We start from the raw sequence: 6,239 nt of genomic DNA, 5'->3' as shown, positions 1-6,239 counted from the left end.
GTCCCCATAAACACTTGCATCTGCCCCATTTGCACCGTTCCTGATTCATCAGGCTAGCCCTCATGGCCACATGCTCACCATCCACCCCGTGGTGGCTGCTTTCTCCTTCCCCTCTCCTCACTCTCTCCTCCCTGGTGGTCCCTACCTGAGCCCTCCGGCCTGTGAACCCTCACTCCACCTCACTCTCTTCTGTCCAGCCCAGGCTGTAGATATCTTTATTAACCAATCAGGAATAACTTGAGAGGCAAAGTTTACACAACAAAAGCTAGCATACATGGGAATTTGCTCTTCTTCGGTCAACCAGATCTTGGGGTACAGAATCTAACATTTGAGTACATAGCAGCACCAGACCAACCCCAACAGTCAATTCCTCAGCTCAAAAGCACTCCAGGAGACTCTCAGCCAGGATATAATTCACACCACACACACACACACACACACACACGCACANGCACACGCACACGCACACGCACACACACACACACACACACACACACACACACATGTTGGACTGACTACAGGTACTCCCAGATGTTTCTCATCTCCTGCCAGCATACGTGACCTCTGCCCCAGGCCTGCTCGCTTTGATTGCTGTGTTTCTGCCACGCCTCCCTTCCATGACCCAAGCATTCCAGACACTTCCTCTACCGTACACTCAGTTCTCATGCTGTTCTTTTGCTTGGCACATTCCTTCAGGTCTTTGCAGGAGCTGTTCCTTTTCTTCCTTGTCGCTCAGCTGGAGACAGCACCTTCTAGAACAGTGTTCGCTCACCATTCACTGTAAAGACACATGCTTCCTTTATCAGCCTCCTCTCTTGCTCATTCTTGACACTGGCCTCTGTGTGAAATCTCTGCTCACTCTTATTGTAAGTGTAAGTGTATTTATTTTATGCCTCCTATCTGGCAACTCCAATGTGAGTGTCCAGAGAATGAATATCACATTTCTCAATCAATTCCCAGAGACCATGTTTGCCTTACAGTAGCCTATTCAGGCCTCGCCATTGCCAGGAATCAAATTATGTGAGTGACTCAGTGTTCCTGCTGTGTCTGTCCCACATAGGCACCAAACTTTGGAGAAACTTATCTTTCTTTTATGTGTTTATTTGTCTTTGTTTTGTTTTCCTGTATGGAAAAGGACCCCAGTGTAAGTCAGGGAAGGAGGAAGACAACATATGCTCACCCTTTTAGTGTAGAGAGATGGGAGGATAAGAGGGTAACCCTCATAAGGAGGAGCAGGGGATGCCATTGAAGGCTTAAATCGTCTCTGAAAAATGCTGGAGGAGTCTCAGAGGAAGGCAGAGGCTGCCTTTTCAGAGCGGTCCTCTCCACTCACGTGTCCAGCCATTCTACTTCTCCCTCTGGGTCACCCTCTTCCTTGTACAGATAAAAGTGCTGCAAAGCTGAAAGGCAGAGATCCACTTATGTGGGTTAAAAGTCAGCATTTCCAGGAGCGGCTGAGTTCCAGTCCTCCGTCTCTGGCACCACTGACTTCACCAGCCAAGGCCCTCTAAGGGAAAAGGTTCCCCTGGACAGAACTACCTCTGGAGGCCACTCATCTTCCGGAGGCAACTCAATGAGATCAAAGATTTTTGCCCAACTGGTCTGCTCTAAAGTTTGCCCAGAAGAGAGGCTTTCGACAAAACACTTCTTCAAAGATACAGCCAGTGCTCCATGCTTACACAATTGTTGCTTCTCTGGCTTCAGGTCTCGGTGAACAACGCTATTGGCTTGAAGAAAAATCTAGCCCTTTTCCCTTTGTGCCCAGTACCGCCATGCCATCCAGACTGAGGAAGACCCTGAAACTCCGGGGCCACGTGAGGGACAGCCAAAGCCCCATCCTTAAGCACCACAAGGACCCAGGAGGCCGCGGGAATGCTGGAGGCAGACATCACCACAGGATCAACTTTGACAAATATCATCCAGGTTACTTTGGGAAAGTTGGTATGAGGCATTACCACCTGAAGAAGAACCAGAGCTTCTGCCCACCTGTCAACCTGGATAAACTGTGGACATTGGTCAGCGAGCAGCGCGGGTCAATGCAGCAAAAAACAAGACTGGAGCTGCTCCCATCATTGATGTTGTTTGATCAGGCTACTACAAAATTCTGGGCAAGGGAAAGCTCCCTAAGCAAGCTGTCATCGTAAAAGCCAAATTCTTCAGCAGAAGAGCTGAAGAGAAGATTAAGGGTGTTGGAGGTGCCTGTGTTCTGGTGGCTTAAAAGTCACACCGGAGGTTAATTAAATGCTAAAATTTTCAGAAAGAAAGAAAGAGATATAGAGATATAGAGAGGGAGGGAGGGAGGGAGGGAGGGAGGGAGAGAGAGAGAGAGAGAGAGAGAGAGAGAGAGAGAGAGAGAGAGAGAGAGAGAGAGAGAGAGAGAGAGAAAGAAGGAAGGAAGGAAGGAAGGAAAGAAAGAAAGAAAGAAAGAAAGAAAGAAAGAAAGAAAGAAAGAAAGAAAGAAAGAAAGAAAGAAAGAAAGAAAGAAAGAAAGAAAGAAAGAAAGAAAGAAAGAAAGAAAGAAAGGGAAAATCTAGGCACTGACATATCAGATCCTTGATGATCTTAACTGGCAAGACTTGGGTGGGGGGCAGGGTTCTTTGTCCCGGTATGTCCTTAGGTCCTACTCAATGTGCTCAAACACTAGGGTGATCTTGATGTCTGAATCAGTTTAGGAAGTATCATAGACATCCACAAATTGTGCTGATGGGACAGCCCCTCGAGTTCCTCCTCCTTTCGGAACTCTCTAACTCTTGAGGGCCACAAAGCACTCAAGGTAGGAATCTCAGACCTTGCACACCATCCCATAGGCACCAACACGCTTCAGCCACTGGGTCCCATTGAGAGGAAACTATTCTCTGAGCAAGGAATCCTTATTCCCAGACAAAAACTGTAGAGGTGACCCTTTATCAGTGCCATAGACTGAGGGTCAGTCCTGGGCAGCTGGGTGCTATGGGCCAGATCAGAAACACAGTCTCTTTATTTTTTAAAAATAAGATTTTTCCATGTTCAGCTGGCCTGGCAGTGGCTGCATTTCTCCTATCTCTGAGCCAGGATATGGGCATGCATCGGCACACCCTGAGAAACTGAATTTTCAACATTAGTATGGTTGACATCTTTTCCGTTTATTCTATGACATGGTAGCCTGTCTTCAGAGAGCAAGGGTCATACTTCACAGTTCAGGCAGCTGTAACCCAAAAGGAGTGAGCTCACGTTACTACTACTGTTAATAGTACTGAATTCTTTTCTTTCTTCATGTATGTGTAAGTGTGGGTGGGTGTGTGCATGTGTGTGTGTGTGTGTTCATAGGAGATATGTCTATATGAGGTATATATGTGGGGTATATATGTATGTGTGTGCACATAGGGTGTATGGGGTGTGAATTATGTTTATATATATGTATATATACATATATATATATGATGTATGTGTATGTATGTATATGGTAAATGCATGTGAGTATGAGTGTGCCTATGCATGTTCACATGTGTTCAAATGCAGGAATTCAAGTGTCTTCTGGTATTATTTTCCAATGTTTTATCTTGAGATAAAATCTTTCACCAAACTTGGATCTTATCTTTATGGTGAGACTGTATAGGTCCTGTGTTGTTTTAAAAACTGAATCCCAAACATTGATTTTACCAAATGAAGACTCAGGAGCCAGGCACTGTGGTGAAAGCCTAAATGTCCTTCAACACAAAGACACCCCCACCCCTTTCTGTTCACTTATGTCACTCCCTGCCAGCCCATGCTTGCTCTGCTTCTTCACCTATGATTGACTTTATTTAGCTCTTAGATTAAAGGTGTGTGCCAGGGCTGAGCCATACCACACAGTAAATACAAAGCTCTAGGATCAAAGGCTGAGCCACACCACGATAAGAAACAGATTCTTACAGTTCAAGCTCTTGGGCTTTACATTTTGATAACAAGAAAGCTAGGCTGACTCCATGATAGGCTTCAAACTGACAGTTCAGGAGACTAGGCCTAAGAACTAGGCAAGTCCAGGCAAGCCCATACAAGTCAGATACTAGAAAAAAGTCCAGGTTTCAGGCAGCTAGTCAGAAACTGCCCTGCCATCAGAAGCTGTCCTCCACCTGGCCTGAAGGAAGGACAATGAGTCAACAACAGTTTCCAGACTTCCCCAGCAACAGTTTCCAGCCCCCATACTCCAGTAATGGTTCTAGAATATCCTTTGAGATGGAACAGGATAAAGGTTACCTACCCCAGAATCCCCCACTATGCTTTAATTGGGCCTACAAGAAGTCACCATCTCAGAATGTGAGACCCCAACATGGTAGATTTCTACAGAATAAAATACTCTTCACTTTTACATACTATTTAAGTCCGGAACACCATTCTTCAGTGAATCATAGACCCTTACAATAAATGTTCTGCAACACTTATGGATCCTGGGAGTTCCTGGGATCCACCTGTCTCTGCCCACCCTCCGCTCCTCAGCACCGGGATTATAAACACATGCTGCCACACCCAGGTTTTACATGGGGTTTTGATCATCCAAATTCAGTATCTCATGCTTACACAGCAAACACTTTTCCCACTGAGACATCTCCCTGGCCCATATTGCTGTTTTTGAGATTGAAGACCTGTGGAATGCCACAGAGTATGGCATTCTCACCGACAACCAAAGGCCTGCTCTGCTCCTCCATGTCCTGCCAGCTCTTAGCTGCTGTGTTCTGCCCAGGGTAGTCGTACTTGGGATGTTGTCATATGAGATGGAGAAACTTCCATTCCTCCAGTCTGGTGTTCCTACCCAATGAAAATAACATTTTACAGTTTGCTCAGTTGTCTGAGCAAAAACTCGGTGATCTTGATTGGATTGAGAGGCACCTTGGAGATTCGTAGAACATACCTCCTTGTGTGTCCATGCAGGATCTTACACAGACTAACTAATTACACAGTCCCCATCGTGATGCTATATCTAACGACAGCCCTTGAAACAATGGAGGCAGTAGGATCATGGAATGAGACCACCTAAACCATTAGCTGTTGGAGCTTGTGTGCTGTGTATTCAGAAGCTGAGTTCTATGCCCCGGTCCAGACTGCAACCTGATCTTGGGGCACAGTATTAATCAATGTTCTGTAAAGAATGCTCCCCAATAGTCCCTGATTGGTTAATAGCCATAGGCTAGGGCCTATGGCTGGGAAGGAGAGAGAGAGAGAGGAAGACAGGAGTGGAAATCAAGTAGAGGGTCTTTTTTTTTTTTTTTTTTTTTTTTTTTGGTTTTTCGAGACAGGGTTTCTCTGTATAGCCCTGGCTGTCTTGGAACTCACTTTTGTTGACCAGGCTGGCCTCGAACTCGAGTAAAGGTTCTTAGGTAGGGACCATGAGGAGGAGAGAGGAGGAAGAAATAGGAGATTGCCATGAGGATGGACCATGAGTGTTGTGGATTTGGTCTGGTGTTTATATTATGTTAATTGGGTCCCCAAAATTGCACAAGAATCTGCACATAAGACACTGAGGGTCCCTGCCCCCAGTTGGTTTTGATTGGTAAATAAAGTTGCCAGCAGCCAATGGCTGGGCAGGGAGACAGAGGCAGGACTTTAGGATGCCAGGCAAGGGACCAAAGGAGGAAAAAGATATAGCCGCCAGGCCGGGAAAGGAGTAAAGACCAGGCGTGAGAGGTGAAGAGAGAGCACAGCCATCATGGAAGAGCCAGGGAAGAGCCGCCCAGCCCCCACCCACACCGGGACTAGCACAGCAAAGATGGAACATGGGTTTTAGTAAGTAATAACTCAGGAATATTGCAAAGGAGGTTTCAGCCACATGGAGGTTTGGGGGTAGCCCAGCCACTGAGCTGTTTAAGGCATATTAAAATATAAGGCTGTGTGTGTGTCTTTCACTCAAGAACCTAGAACATTGGGGCAGGCAGCGGGGAATTAGAGTGGATTAGAGAAGAGAATAATTGGCTGCTGCAACACATGAGCACGTGGCCAAAAGGAGTTCACACTGAGGACACACAAGAATCAAAGCAAGACTCAGTTGGCAAGTATGGGGCATTTATCTGGTTATTAATTCCCTAACAGGATTAGAATAGCTCAGAACCTGCTCAGCACCGTGTCAGCAACTTGTAAATAAAATACCGGGTTTCTGCATCTTTTATTTGGGAGCTAGATGGGACAGAGTGGGTGGGGCAGAATGTCACCATAAATTAACATCAACGGTGAGCCAAAATAAACCTGTCCTTCCCTAAATTGCTTCTCGAAGTATTTGTCACAGTCTT

General features: G+C 46.0%; 1 pseudogene; it reads left to right on the top strand.

Moving 5' to 3' along the window:
* Positions 1-1,772: 1,772 nt before the first annotated feature.
* On the top strand, positions 1,773-2,218 carry LOC110332601 (annotated as a pseudogene).
* Positions 2,219-6,239: the final 4,021 nt, after the last annotated feature.

The sequence above is a fragment of the Mus pahari genome, chromosome 14 (genome assembly GCF_900095145.1).
Source record: "Mus pahari chromosome 14, PAHARI_EIJ_v1.1, whole genome shotgun sequence".
NCBI lineage: Eukaryota > Metazoa > Chordata > Mammalia > Rodentia > Muridae > Mus > Mus pahari.
Note: the sequence above shows the minus strand (reverse complement) of the source record. Positions and strands in the feature narration are given on the sequence as shown.